The sequence below is a fragment of the Pelophylax lessonae genome (genome assembly GCF_965119305.1).
Source record: "Pelophylax lessonae genome assembly, chromosome: 11".
NCBI classification, from domain to species: Eukaryota; Metazoa; Chordata; class Amphibia; order Anura; family Ranidae; genus Pelophylax; species Pelophylax lessonae.
The window spans coordinates 74,839,579-74,855,056 of NC_138778.1; the positions used below are offsets into that span (position 1 = coordinate 74,839,579).

General features: G+C 44.2%; 1 protein-coding gene across 1 annotated transcript in view; it reads right to left on the reverse strand.

Annotated features, from left to right (window-relative positions):
- SRP68 (signal recognition particle 68) overlaps nt 1-15,478 on the reverse strand; it is a 66,475-nt gene that overhangs the window by 25,698 nt on the left and 25,299 nt on the right. The window lies entirely within an intron of this gene.

A 15,478-nucleotide genomic window follows, 5' to 3' on the forward strand; every position in this document is an offset into this window, starting at 1 on the left:
TTTCACAAATGCCCCAGCTGTCTGAAGAAGAGAGTAAGATACTTGAATCACCAATTACATCAGCAGAGATAATGGAAACTATAAAAAATATTAAAGTTGGGAAGGCACCGGGACCGGACGGGTTTACGATCCATTATTGTAAGAAACTAATCCCATACTTGAAAGAATTTATGAGAGACATGTTTAACGCTTGGGGGGCAGGGAAAACAATCCCTAAAGAAACTATACACGCACACATTTCGGTAATCCCCAAGGAGGGGAAAGACCCCACCTAGTGTAAAAGCTACAGACCAATATCCCTGCTGAACACGGACTTTAAAATTTTTACAAAGATCCTAGCAGTTAGATTACAGAAATATCTGACAAAGTTGATCCATCTGGACCAGGTGGGATTTGTCCCAACCCATGAGGCAAGGGACAATACGACCAAGTTGCTGAGTCTATTACATATAATACACCAAAATAAGACACCAACCGTTCTGCTTAATACTGACGCAGAGAAAGCGTTCGATAGGGTGAGGTGGGAGTATATGTTTGTTGTCCTTCGTCATATAGGAATAGGAGAAAACATGTTAAAATGGATAAAACAGAGTTATTCAACCCCCTCTGCAAAAGTAAAAGTAAACGGAATTCTATCCACAGAGTTTTTAATTACAAAACGAACGAGACAGGGATGTCCCTTGTCCCCGCTCCTGTTTGTATTATCATTGGAACCCTTCTTGTGCAGAATCCGAATGAACTCAGACATTTCAGGCATCAAAGTGGGGAGGGACCAATATAAATTATCAGCGTACGCCGACGACGTGCTATTTTCGATCACGAATCCAGTTATATCACTTCCTAATTTACTAGCCGAACTAGGGAGATTTGGAACCCAATCTAACATGAAGATAAACTTCATTAAATCCGAAACAATGGGAATAGAACTTGCAGGGGCACTTCAACAACAATTAAGGGCAAATTTTAAGCTGAACTGGACAAAGACGGCCTTAAAATACCTAGGGACGTTAATCACTCCGAAAATATCACAGTTGTTTAATTTGAATTTCATTCCCCTATCAAAATCCATAAATGCATTACTACAAAAGTGGAAAGGAGGAATGCACTCATGGATGGGAAGGTGCAACATAATTAAAATGAGTGTTTTACCAAAATTCTTGTATATTTTCCAGGCACTTCCCATCCATATTCCACCTCGATACTTGTCACAGATTGAAACCATGATAATGAACTTTATTTGGAAATCAAAACGCCCGAGAGTAGGGAAGAAATATTTATTTAAACCCAAAACAGACGGGGGGTTGGCGGTCCCGAATATGAAGAAATATTATTATGCCATCCAATTGGGCAGAGTGATTGATTGGTGTCGCCATAAAGAATATAAGTCATGGCCGAATTTAGAGCAGGCACAATGCGAGATATCATTGAAAAGAGCCCCCTGGTGTTATAAGAACTTGCCAGCAGCTATAAAGAAACATCCTATTATAGGAAACACGATCAAAATATGTGCAAAAATATTTAAACAAGATAATCTTATACGGAAGAATTCCATACTATACCCTGTTTTGGGGAACCCCCTCTTTGAGACAGGATATCAAGACAGGAAATTTAAGGCTTTAGCAGAGAGAGGAATTTTTCAGATCTCCGATTTCCTCTCAGAGACAGGATGGGTGACTATAGAGGAATTAACAGATGGGTCAGGCCATTTTGGCCTAGACTCATGGAGGGCTTTTTAGTTACGTCATTTTTTGGGAATACTGAAAGTCCCTCCTCAGGGAGACAAAGATATAACACCCTATGAAAAAATATGCACCCAAAATGGAATACTGGAACATACCATATCCAAAATGTACTCCTTGTTAATGATATCAGTAGAACGGCATAAATTTCCTTTCTTGAGGGAGTGGGAGAAGGAAATGGGCATTTCTTTCACACCAGAACAAGAAAATCAAATAATTAAGTCAGTATTCGCAACTTCAATGTGCGTTAGAATTCAAGAAATGAATTATAAAATTTTTTCCAGATGGTATTATACTCCCGCTAAAATGAATAAAATTTCTATAGCAAATACAGATTGATTCTGGAGATGTGGGACAGAGAGAGGAACAATGCTTCATATATTTTGGGCATGCCCTAAATTAGAAATGTATTGGGAACAGATTTTGAAGACAATACAGAAAATTACGAAAAGCTACATTCCCAAAGAACCAGCTCTCTTTCTGCTCCACATTCCCAGCACACCGATACAAAACTACAATAAATCCATTATACCACATTTAATAAATGCAGCTAGGACATGTATTCCTCTCAGATGGAGAGAGATTGAGCCACCTAACATAATTATGTGGTTAAGGAAGGTGGAGGAAATAAATAACTTGGAAAGCCTGGTCTTTTCTGCCCGTCAACAAACTGACAAATACGAGAAGAAATGGAAACAATGGAAAGATTACGTTAACTCAGGAGAAGGACATTTTTAAAACAGAGCAAGAATTAGATAAAATGGATAAATAAGTATAATGAAAAAGTGCAGGAGGGGAAGGGAGGAGAAAAGGGGGAAGACATTTTTTTTTTTTATTATATTTAATTTTCTTTTTATAATTTTTTTTTTTTTTGGGGAGAGGGGGTGGAGGGGAGAGAGGGAAAAGGATTGAAATGGGAGATTTGGGTTTGGTTATAGAATGCCTAAGGAAGGCGATGTCACTTTTGAGTTGAACTGAATATTTAATAAATTGTAACTGTGAAAGTTGAAATGTATTGAACATAGTGTATATGTAACTGAACTTAAAGAAATAAAGAAATAATTTGAAAAAAAAAAATATCTGCAGTAAGGCCACCAGGTGGTGACCAATAGTATTGCATCCAGAGCATGGCAAACTAACCCCTTAGAGCAGGGATTCCCAAACTACGGCCGTCAAGTTGTTCAGGAACTACAATTCCCATCATGCCTAGTCATGTCTGTGAATGTCAGAGTTTTACAATGCCTCAAGGGATGTGTAGTTCTGCAACAGCTGCAGAGCCCTAGTTTGGGAATCCCTGCCTTAGAGGAAGGTCAGGGCTTGTAAGCACCAAGCAGTTTGTCTGTACGCAAGAGCATAAGCCCTACTCAACACAGATGAGGCCCTACGGAACCCTCAAAGGCATCTTAGGGGCACATAGGCAGAATTCAAGTTGCCTGCTGCTCCTGCAAGAATTTCCCCTTCTAGCAGACATACCTCATAAAGGGGTCTTCACAGACAGGGTCCAGGCGCTGTACAGTACTCTGCAGTTTCCTTACACAGAGCACAGAAGTACCTAGGCAAGAGCCTTCTGTACAGTCCATTGTCAAAAGACACATTACAGGCAGGCCCTGCTTCTAGCTTTCATGACAATGCTGAGTATCAGATCTCGAAAAGTGCAAAATGAGCTCTGAATCTGCAGCTACTGAAAATGCTTGCTAAAAAACCGAAATCTTGAAAAAAAGCACACTAGCAAAAAACTGAGGCAGGCTGGGAGTGGGAAGGGTAATAGTGGCTGTCCAAAACTGTAGGTTTTGTTTACCGGTATCAAATCTCCTGAAGGCAGCAGGTTATTTCATGGTACAAATAAAAAACAAGACATACTTAACACACATTAATATAATAAAATAAAATGACATATTGGTTTTAGAGATTGATGGAGAAGTAGTATCCAAAATGGATTCCAAAATCTGTTCCCTTGTCTGTCGTAATACCCTGTGACCAAATATTTGCCATGCATCACTATAAAGCTCGGCTTACTTTTTTTTTCTTTTGAATAGTGGGAAAGGGTTACGGGGGGGGGGGGGGGGGGGGGGGGGGTTTGGGGGACAGAACACACACACCTCATTTATAGGGGTGTACACCTGAGAGAGGGCCAAATTTGACATCAGGTGGGTGCGGTACCTGAACTCCCACTGTCTGCGTTTGGGGACATGAACTGGCACGCACCCATATGCATGTTAATTTGGGAGCAGTGGCTATGTCCGTGCAGCCGCTGCACCCAAATTGACATGAATGGGACTGCCTTGCATGTGGATGTGCAGAACACATGCATCCCACGCAGCCAAAACACAGCTCTCACACAGGTGTACACTTAAAAGCGTAACTCCACTTTTGTGGAGGAAAAATGGGATTTTTAACTTACCATAAAATACATTTCTCTGATGTTCATTGCCGGACACAGCTCCTTGTATTCTTGACCATTGGGTTATACTGCCCCCTACAGGAGTAGGACACTAGGCAGGAAAAAGCTGGACTATGCCTATGGAGCAGTCCCAGGGGGCATACTCCAGGCCTCGACAAATCCCGGGCGCCAGGTCGCATTTGCGACTAGAATTAGCGACCTGGCGCCTGGGGTGCCCTGCTTGAGCTGTCCTGTCCCTTTTGCGCCCCCCACCTCCTCTTCGAGTTCACGGACTTCCACGCCGTCCAGAAATTTAGTCCCCGGCTTTTCGGCCTTCTTCTGTGAGATGAGAAGCTAGGGGAACTGGCGCCCTCTTGTGGTGGCCGGGAGTAATGCATGTTCTCAATGCCTTTTCTTCTCCTTCCAAAGAGGAGAAGAGAGGGAAGTTTTTTAAGGCTTCATCTCTCTGTCCAGTTACCTTTGCTTAAAGGTAAGTGGACAGGGAGTGTGGTTATTATTATTAATTTATTTTTTAAATGTAAAAAAAATAATAATTTTTTCTTTTTTTTTTTAATTATTAAAAAAAAAAATAAAAAAAATGTTTTTTTTTTTCTTCAATTCTTATTAAAAAAAAATATATATATATATATATATATATATATATATATATATATATATATATATATATATATCTTTTTTTTTTTTTTTTTCCTCATCGCCGTGCCACAGCCAAAGGCCCCTTTCACACGGGCTGTCTGATCAGGTCCGCCTGTCAGTTTTTCAGGCAGACCTGATCGGACCGTTCAGTCTCCTCTATGGAGCGGTAATCTGCCGCCATCTGACCCTGCCCGCCAAAAACAGACGGATGGTGGTTCTATTTTCTATCCATCCCGTGGATCCGATCAGATGGCATCGGATGGAAAGAGACAGACAGTCTGTTTCCATCCAATTGCGCTATATAGGAGAGTGGGGTTCTAGTCGTATTTATGTGTAAATTTAGTATCAGTTTTATTAAATAAAGCTTGGTTGTTAGTTTAAAAAAAAAAAAAACTGGCTCCTAACTTTTTTAGCTGGCTCCTAGATTTCAGGCAAATTTGTCAAGCCCTGGCATACTCCCACTCTCAGCAATAGGCACTTTTTTTTCAAGCAGTGTCAGAAGAAAGCCAACTCCACAGAGGGGTAGGTGCTGTGTCCGTCAATTAACATCAGAGAAATTGATTTTACGGTAAGTCAAAAATTCTATTTTTTTTGTGGTTCATTGACAGACACAGCTCCTTATCTTCTTGACCATTGGGACATCCCAAAGCAGTGTCAAACATGAGAGGTGGGAACAGCAAGAAAAAAATTCCCAAGGCTAAACCGTAGCAAACCAGGTAACATGGAGCTCAACCATAAACAACTGGAGCTCACCTGAAAAAACAATACACCCTCAAAGAGGACCAGGTAATCTAAACAGCAGCCTTGCACAGATGCCAACACATCCACCTTATAAAACTTTGTGAAAGTGCGCACAGACGACCAGGAGGCCATCTTGCAAACCTGCATCACTGACGTCTGATGACGGAAGGCCCAGGAGGCACTAATTGCCCGAGTAGAGTGTGTCTTAAAATGGAAAGGAGGAACCTGACCCCTAATCGAATAGGCCTGAATCACTGTCTGATCCATCTGGAAATGGTTGCAGCAGAAGTGGCCAACCCTTTCAGAGGTCCATCCGCGAGTTCAAATAGTGAGTCTGACTTCCTAAAAGACATCGTAGCTGCCAGGTACACCTTGACTGCCCGAACCACATTCAGGGAACGCAAGGCAATTTCCTTAGGATGTTTAGGCCTGGGACATAGGAAGGGCAACACAATGTCTTCCTTCAAATGGAAATCAGAGATGACCTTTGGAAGGAACGACAGACAGGGACGAAAAACCACCTCATCTCGGTGAACCACTAGGAAAGGTGAACAACTAGACAACGCCGGCAATTCCAACACCCTGCGCGCATCAGTAATAGCCACCAAAAAGGCCACCTTCTGGGACAACTTAAGCAGGGGAACCTCCCAAATATTTTTAAAAGAAGGTTTCTGGCGAACTGACAACCAAATTGAGGTCCCACAGCGGCAATGGAGACTGCATTGGATAAAAAGGTACGCCCCAAGGAATATGTGGCCAATGGATGTTGAAAGAAAACCGCCAAGGCCGAAACCTGGCCCTTGACGGTACTCAAGGCCTGACGCTGCTCAACCCCCTGTTGGAGGAGAACCAAGATCTGAGCCACCGAAAAGGAGCGAGGGAGAACCCCAAGAGACTCACACCATGCAATGTACATCTTCCAAGTACAAATGGTAGATCTTCCTGGAAGTAGATGATTTTCTAGCCTTTTAACCTCTAGCCTTCAGGACCTGGCTTTCAACAGCCAAGCCGTTAAAGCCAGAAACTGTAAAGCAGGATGGAAGAATGGCCCTTGGGACAGCAGATCTTCCCGAGAGGAAGTCTACAAGGAGCATCGGCGAGCAGCCGTACCAGATCGGCGTACCAAGACCGGCGAGGCCAGTCTGGAGCCACTAGAATTACCAGAATCCCTTCTGCCTCGATCCTGCACAGGAGTCTTTGCAGAAGTTTGAGGGGGGGGGGGGCAGTAAATCAGACGATGACGACTCCAAGGAGCCACTAATGCGTCTGTGGCATCAGCCAGAGGATCCCGAGACCGTGACACAAACCTCTGTACCTTCCTTGCAATCTGTACAGTACAGCAGAGAGGGCTGGAACGAATCAGTCTGCCTACCTTAGAATGCCGGCAACTTTCTGAGCTGCCAGGACACTTCTTGTGCCCCCTTGGTGACTGACAGACCACGGTCGTGGTATTGTCTGATTGAATTTGTACTGGACACCCCTCAAGACAAATTGTCCAATGATCCAGACACAGTCTGATCGCTCGGAGTTCCAGTACATTAAATTGGCAGTCTGGACTCATCCAGACCCCCTGAGCACAATCTGTGCTGAGGACACCTCCCCACCCGGACAGGCTGGCATCTGTTTTCCTTGTCGAAGTGCCGGAGAACGAAGCCACCTCTAGAGACCATGGCTTCTTTTTTTTTTTCCAACATGGCTTCTTGTCCCATTTCCCCAGAATCTCTTTTTGCAGGGATCTCGTGTGGAACTGTGCAAACAGAACCGCCTCAAAATGTAGACACCATTAGGCCCAGCACCCGTATGCAAGCCTGGAGGGTTGACCGTCTGCTCGACAACAGAAGCTGAATTGCCTCCTGCAATGTTTGACGTTTTTCAAGAGGAAGAAACACTCTGGCTGAGGCAGAGTCAGACCTTGATAGTCCAGTCTTGTGGACGGAACCAGAGCAGACTTCTGAAGGTTCAGAATCCAAACTAACTCCCTCATAATTTGCAGAGTAATCTCCAAGTTGTCCATCAGAGCATTCGGAGGCTCCGCTAGCAGAAGATCATCCAGGTACCCCAGTGCCGCGATCCCCTGCCGATGCCACAATGCTAGCACCGGGGTCAACACTTTTGTGGAGACGAGACCAAAGTGCAACGCCACAAACTGATAATGTGCCTCGCCCATGACAAAGCGGAGGAAGCGCTGGTGACCGGCACATATTGGAATGTAGAAGGTAGGCATTCTTAAAAGTGAGAAAATCCCAGATGTAGGGATGCCACTCTTGTGCGAATGGACAGAAATTCTGTACCCACACAAAGCAGTTTAGCGCCTTGAGGTTCAGAATTGGACGAAACCTTGCCTTCCATCCTGGGAACTGTAAACAGGTTTGAGTAAAACCCCTGAAAATGTTCAGAAGTCGGAACAATCACACCTGGCAGGAGAAAGTCTTGCACTGCCCCAAAGAGACCCCGCAAGTGATCTGGGAACAAGTGCAGGTTGGAAGGGAAGAACCTTTCTGGAGGATAAGACCGAAACCCGATCTTGTAGCCGGACTGAATGATTTTGTGGCCCCACTTGTCATGTACCAGGGAGGTCCACGGATCGGGAAACCAGCGAAGACGTCCCCCACTCCAGATACGGGTGAAGGCGCCCCTTCATGCAGAGAAAACCTTGTCCGCAGGTCTGGAAGAACCCGCACGTGGCTTGCAAGATCAGGTCCTCTTGGAACCTCCGGTGGAAGCCCTGAAGGGCTTTGATCCCTTGCCTTGAGACCCTCAATGATGTCATCCAAGGAAGCTCCAAAAACAGGTGATCCCCCTACAAGGGGGCGATCAGATAAGGTCTTCTTAGAAGTCTGGTCCACAGACCAGCATTTCAGCCAGATAATAAGCCGAAGGACCACTGTTGATACAAGCAGTCAAGAAAAATCGAAGGAGGCACACAAAGAGGCACCACAGATAAACTGTAGCCCCTGGACCAACTGATCCGCCAGCCCCGCAAAGGAAGGGGGGGGGGGGGGAAGTGGTTTTCCCTCCAGGTCCCGATGTAAAAGTTTAGCCCACTCAGTCAGAGTTTGCGACACCAGGGCAATAGTAAATTCTGGCCACAGTGAACATATAGTTGACCAGAGCCTCTGCCCCCTCCTATCAGCCTGATCTTTAAAGGCAAGTGACTCCTCAACCGGAATTAAGGTAGCTTTATTTAACCTCTAACCGGTGAGTCCACTACAGGTGGGACCATCCACTTTTTAAGCAGGGAATCCTCATAAGGATACTGCATAGCAAAACGCTTAGGGACTACAAGAATGCGTTTCGGACAACCACACTGTTTTGTGACAATGTTGTCAAAGTAAGCGGAAAAGAGGGGCACCCTCGCCACTTTTGATGGCCTGTGGGTGCCAAAAGGGACTGGCGCCTCAGACGAAGCATCAGCTGCATCCACTAGCGCCTTTGCGTGCGTGGCTAGAGGAATCATCCTCGCCATCTGAGCACTCAGGGAGCGTGGATGCAGACCCAGTAGGGTGACTCGCGTCTGCTGAAACAGACTCAGGATCAGAAGACCCACAGTGACCACCGAAATTTTAGAAGGGCTAGAACGAAGGAGGGGAATCCGGAGGTCCCACCGACCCAGGGAGGGACCCACGTCCACCCAAAAACAGAGGGAGGGAGGGAGGACAGCCACTTACCATACCAGGAACAGGGTGGGCACCAATCCTGACAGACCACCGCTCCATCGGAATGGGAGGCTGTCAGCCAGGAGGAACGCTGTGACTCAGGCTGAAGCCAGGTCGTATGCATCCTCGCAAGACATTTAAATCACAAGCCAGCCCCTGTCCAGTGGGGCTATGTCACGGTTGACCTAGTGCAGAGCTGAGGCCTGCACGTGCTCGCTGGCCAGACTGGGGGGATCCTCTGTTTCAAGATGATCCAGTCCGTCGCCCAGTCCGGCAGTTGATTGTAGATTCTCGCAGGAACAAAAAGATAGGAAAAAGTTCCATTCAAAAAGGAAAAAAATTGCCAGGACCATAGATAGCAGCAAGGAACTGGGTCCTTACTCCTGACTAGGCAGAAAAAAACTGCCTATTGCTGAGAGCAGGAGTATACCCCCTAGGACTGCCCCATAGGCATAGTCAAGCTTTTTCCTGCCTAGTGTCCTACTCCTGTAGAGGGTGGTAGAACTCAACGGTCAAGAAGATAAGGAGATGTGTCCATCAATGAAAGAAAGAGAAAAAACATTCCCCTCTGGGTGATCCATGTACATTAAAAATATGTTAAACTGTTACAGATTCCTACCTTTTGTTATTCTGAAGATATCCCTGTGTTTGTATGCATATGGGAAAGGGAGACTAATGGGAGTGGTTTCATAAATATCAATCAGCTGTGCACCTGCAGGGCGCTAATGAGGAAAGATGCTGGGCTGCATCACTTTAGACATGACTTCCTATTGGGAGTATCTCACCAAAAATTACATTTTTGTTGCAGGGGATACCTGAAATCTGATTTGTATCTTAGTGCAGACTGCTGGGAAAATTGGTGAGCCAATCACAGCAGGAAATTAGGTTTCGGGGGGGGGGGGGGGGGGGGGACGACGACGACAGAACAACTCCAGGCAGCCATATAGCATTTTCAAAAAAAATACAGAGCTGCAGATTGAAAAGGAAAAGGTAATTTTTAATAGCATTCAATTACAATATATCTTGTGTCGCAAGTGTATACACTATATATTTTCCCTTTAATTGCCATTTTCCCCCCCACAAAAGTGGAGTTACCCTTTAAGTACTCCGATGTGAACAAAGCCTGTGTGTCCCCATTGAGATTTCCCCTCACCTCCTGTCCTGTTGACAGATTTTAGAAAGACCAAGAATTCAGGGTAAATCTTTCCAAAGGAGGCAACCATTCAAGACCTGAGGTTCTAAGCCTTTGCCATTCCACCAAAAACGAAAGAAAATGCTTTATTTGTAATGGTTTGTTGTATTTGGGTTTGAATACTGTGTTCTCCATTTTCCCAACCTTCCTCTCCTTCACAACCCTCTTTATTCTGTTCTTTTAAATTTACTAAAACAGTAATTGTATTGAATATACAAAAGATCTGCAAGTGTCTCAAATATATCTCAGCTAAGACTTGACTATTCCTAAACACAAATCTAGGGACCAATACAAAAAAAAAAAAAAAAAAAACGTACAATGGGACTATTCATTCTGTCCTAACTTCTTATATTCCAGCCCTAACTACCTGTACATAAAACAGACCTGACCTGCCAGAAATTCAGATTATTACAGATTGGAGATTCTTGACTGGGTTTGTATAGAACTTTGTTGTAAACAGGCCTACAACCTCTAATCCTTTGCGGAACAAGGATTACACCAAAACCATACATAGTAAGCACTTAGCGAACATGAATTGCTACATGGCCCTGATGTTAAGGGACTGTGACACTTCTAAAGAAACTAATCCCACAATACAATCCACACCCAGGATTTGTCTGAACAACTGCAGTCAAACTGCTTTCAAAAGCATATACAGTAGAAAACAGGGTGGAGAAACAACAGGTGCAGTCAGTTTTAAAGTCACACTGAAGAGATTTGCACTTGTTTGTTAACTTCCAAACCAGCTGTTTGGGGCACCTGTTCTAACAGGATGTTTATAAATGTCCATGTTTACAGAAGGGAGTGCGTGACAGGTCCACTGCCAATGCCTGTGACTAGGCTGTCAATGGACAGTGCAGATTATAGGAAAAATTCACAGAGCCATTCAGAGTGGCTCTGTGCCTAGCAATCAATGTAAACCAATTATCAATTGATCAGAAACATGGGCTGTGTTTACAAAACATCAGCCTCTCTCTCACAAAGGCAAATCAAGGAAGGAGGAGAATGCAGCAGATTAATGATGAAGAGCAGCAAAAGCCCGAAACAGAGCAAGGCTAAAGATGAGAACACACTTTGTCTTTTTTTCATTCGGCCAGTGGACTGAACGAAAAAAATACAAAACAAAAAAAAAAAAAAGACAGTTCAATGCATCAACACATGCACTTTTATTGCAGCGATTTCTTCTGCTGAGACACTGTATTCTGACTCAAACATGCATGGTTTTCCAGAATGCCCATTGGACAGAAGTTAGTCATTAGAGCAGCTTCTGTAGAACATGGAGTTGTACACACGGACTGAAAGTCAGCTGGCTCCAGCTGATTTTTGGCCCGTGTGTATTGGGCTTTGGGTTAATTAAAAGGTTGGGGGTTTTAAAGTGCCAGAGACTACCAGAGTGGGGTTACCATTTGTCTAAACCCCCCCCCCCCGTTTCTACTCTCAGCTGGGGATCAGTGTCATCTGACAGTGATTACCTGACAAGTCAATGTTGCCCAAATGCAGTTTTGTGATAAGGCAAAAGCAACAACAGTGTACATATGACAATTCTCCTCCCCTATAGAATACAGTGCATCTGGAAAGTAGTCACAGTGCTTCACTTTTTCAACATTTTGTTATGTTACATGCTCATTCCAAAAGGGATTAAATTCATTATTTTCCTCAAAATTCTACAAACAATACCCCATAATGACAATGTGAAAGAAGTTTGAAAAGAGTATAGCCACAATAATTGGGGCCAACTATAGCGCTTGCTGTAGGTGAACTATTGCTGGGTAATTGCTTAGCCAGTACAAATGGTTACAAATGAGTTAAGTGGTTGATTTGTAACCATTTGTACTGGCTAAGCAATTACCCAGCAATAGTTCACCTACAGCAAGCGCTATAGTTGGCCCCATTTATTGTGGCTATACTCTTTTCATTCTCTTCCTTTCCTATAGCAGCTGCAGTCCTCTATATAAAAATATTCCTTTATCCTATTATTCATCAAAGAGTTCAATCTTTATTTCATCAGACCAAAGAATTTTGTTTCACATGGTCAGAGTCCTTCAGGTGCCTTTTGGCAAACTCCAGGCAGGCTGTCATTTGCCTTTTACTAAGGAGTGGCTTCCATCTGGCCACTCTACCATACAGGCCTGATTGGTGGAGTTCTGCAGAGATGGTTGTTCTTCTGGAAGGTTCTCCTCTTTCCACAGAGAAATGCTGGAGCTCTGTCAGAGTGACCTCCCTGACTAAAGCCCCTCTCCCCCGATCGCTCAGTTTGCCTGGACGGTCCACTCCAAGAAGAGTCCAGGAGGTTCTAAACTTCTTCCAATTATGGATGATGGAGGCCACTGTGCTCATTGGGACCTTCAATGCTGCAGAAATATTTCTGTACCCTTCCCCAGATCTGTGCCTTAAAACAATCCTGTCTTGGAGGTCTACAGACAATTCCTCTGACTTCATGGCTTATTTTGCACTTTGACATGCACTGTTATTTCTGGGACCTTATATAGACAGATGCGTGTCTTTTCAAATCATGTCTAATAAATTGAATTTACCACAGGTGGACTCCAATCAAGATGTAGAAACATCTCAAGGATGATCAGTGGAAACAGGATGCATTTGAGCTCAATTTTGAGTGTCATGGCAATACTTGTGTATACATGTGATTTTTTTCATTTATTTTAAATTTTCAAAGATTTTAAACAAAATTCTTTTCTCGTTGTCATTATGGGGCATGGCTTGTTGAATTTTGAGCAATATGATGAATTTAATCTGTTTTGGAATAATGTTGTAACATAATGTGGAAAAAGTGAAGTGCTGTGAATACTTTCCAGATTCACTGTATTTTTGGTGAAAAAAATAAATCCCAACAAGCAAATGCTGATTGGTTTGTACAAAAGTTAAAATGTCTACGAACTAAAGAATATATGTATGGAATTTTTAATTTTTTTTTACTAGTAATGGCTGTGATCAGACAAAATCGCCCAACTGACACTGGGAACCAGTGACGTCAATACAGTGATCCGTGCTAAAAAAAAAAAAAAAAAGCACTGTCACTGTACTGACACTGGCAGGAAAGGGGTTAACATATTGGGTGATCAAAGGGTTAAATGTATGGACAACATGTGTTAATGTGTGTGCGGTGTGCTGTTTTTACTAAGCAATATGCTGTCAGAAAAGAGCCCTGCATTTACCTACACAGGGTTCTCTTCGGTAATGTCTGAAGCCGATCGCTGGGTGCCAGCGACCAATCAGCCGCCAGCACCCGCTGATTGGTTAGTGCTGCAGCCAATTGTAGCACAGCAGGGGTGCGCTACTAGGTATGTGATCCAGCGCAGAGTGGTCACTCTGCTCTGCCCACACGGCCAGGTCATTCATTTACAGTTTCCTATAAATGAATTAAGACTACAATTGCAGTGGGCCTCTGCAGCCAACAGCTGGTTATTCTGAATGAACTGTGAGGGTGCTGGTGAGGGTCTTCCTAAATCAGTGCCATTACTGCCGAGGGTTTGCAAGATCCAAGAATTGCACCAGCAATCTGCTGATTGAGGGTGCAATGCTCGAAAGACTGCAAAGTAAAAAAAAATAAATGCCCCTTTTTTACCAGCAAAAAGATGTGCAATTATTATTCTTTTACAAAAGGTGAACTTGTCTATTAAAATCTTAGTCTGAAGGACTAATAAAGCAGCCCTTGGAGCTCTTACAGGCACAAAGAAAAAAAGGCAATAACAGGATTTAAAGAGGAGCAGCGCAAAGCCCATAGCATTATAGTGCATTAGGGCTGCAATCCTGTTAACCCCAAGGCAACATCTTTTAGGACAAATGAGCTGCACACACAATCAAGGAAAGAGCATGGTGTTTAAGTTCCAGTAAACGAGTGTTCAACACAAAGCCCAAACATTAAAGTGAAACTATACTGCATGAAAAAGCAACAATTGATTTAATGCAGCTCTCTCACTTTCCTTAACTTGGGCCGGCCATAGACGGTTTGAATCTCAGCCAGGCCATTAATGGGCAGGCTGAATGTACCAGTCAATCAACCAGCCTGCTGGATTCACTTCCAATTCCAGCCTGCCAAGAGGCTGTTATAGCCACTAACGATATTCACTGTCTTTTCCAGGCCGCGGCGGCTTCTGAACACAAAGTTTAAAACATTAAATTAAATATACCTGAAACGCTTGCTAGGGTTCAGCACTTTCATACAACTCTTTACCCACAACATGGATCCAGAGTGATGAGGCAAAAACCAGGAGAAATGTGCATTTTTTTCTATGAAATGCATTGCTTAAACTTGTACAACCTAATCACGGGTATTAAGTTTATCAAAGCCTAACTGAAGTCTTATACATTTTCCTCTCTTTGTTGTGTGACAGATTTTGGCTCAGACGTACATTTAAATAACCATCTCTCTTAAAAAAATTCTGCTTCCTGGCCTTAAACTACAGCGCTCTGTGCTGTGAGAGCGGAGTAGCTGTCACATCCCTCATCAAAAGAGTCCTCATACAAATATGTATTGTATAGAAGAAGGGAAGAGGGTTTATTAGACTACTGCTACTCAAGCTGAATTGCTGGGAGCAAGGAGTCTAATGGTGTATACAGATGGATTGAATTCCAAATGTGTAGACGCAGACCCCGTGGTTACTCACGTTCGTGTTGGCCATGTCAGCCGCAGAATCCAAGGATGCAGAGGAGGCAGATGAGGGCGCTTTTTTCCCTGTCTTTTCTGAAGGGCCAAATCCACTTTTGACAGCAGCGACTGCAGGACTTGCCGCCAGGGAGGTCAAAGATTCCGCCATCACCGCATTTGTGGCATTACAGGTCCCAGCACACCGCTACAGCAGGAGGGGGACTGCATATACCCCCAGACACGGCAAGGGGAGTTTAGCTAGGGACCCCCCCCCCCCCACACCTTGTAAATGCACGCCATATAGTAGCGGGAACTGCCGCATCGCTCCCCCACCACCTTCCAGCCACAGCTCCCCACACACATCACACATCACCAGCAAAGCCTCGGATGCGGGGGTTTATTACCAGAGGGGTCAGGAGGTCACAGGGGGGGGGGCGGGGGGGGAACGACCTCCCCAGGAACGGAGGAAAAGGGGGGGGAGCCCTACTCAACAAACCTTTGGAACCG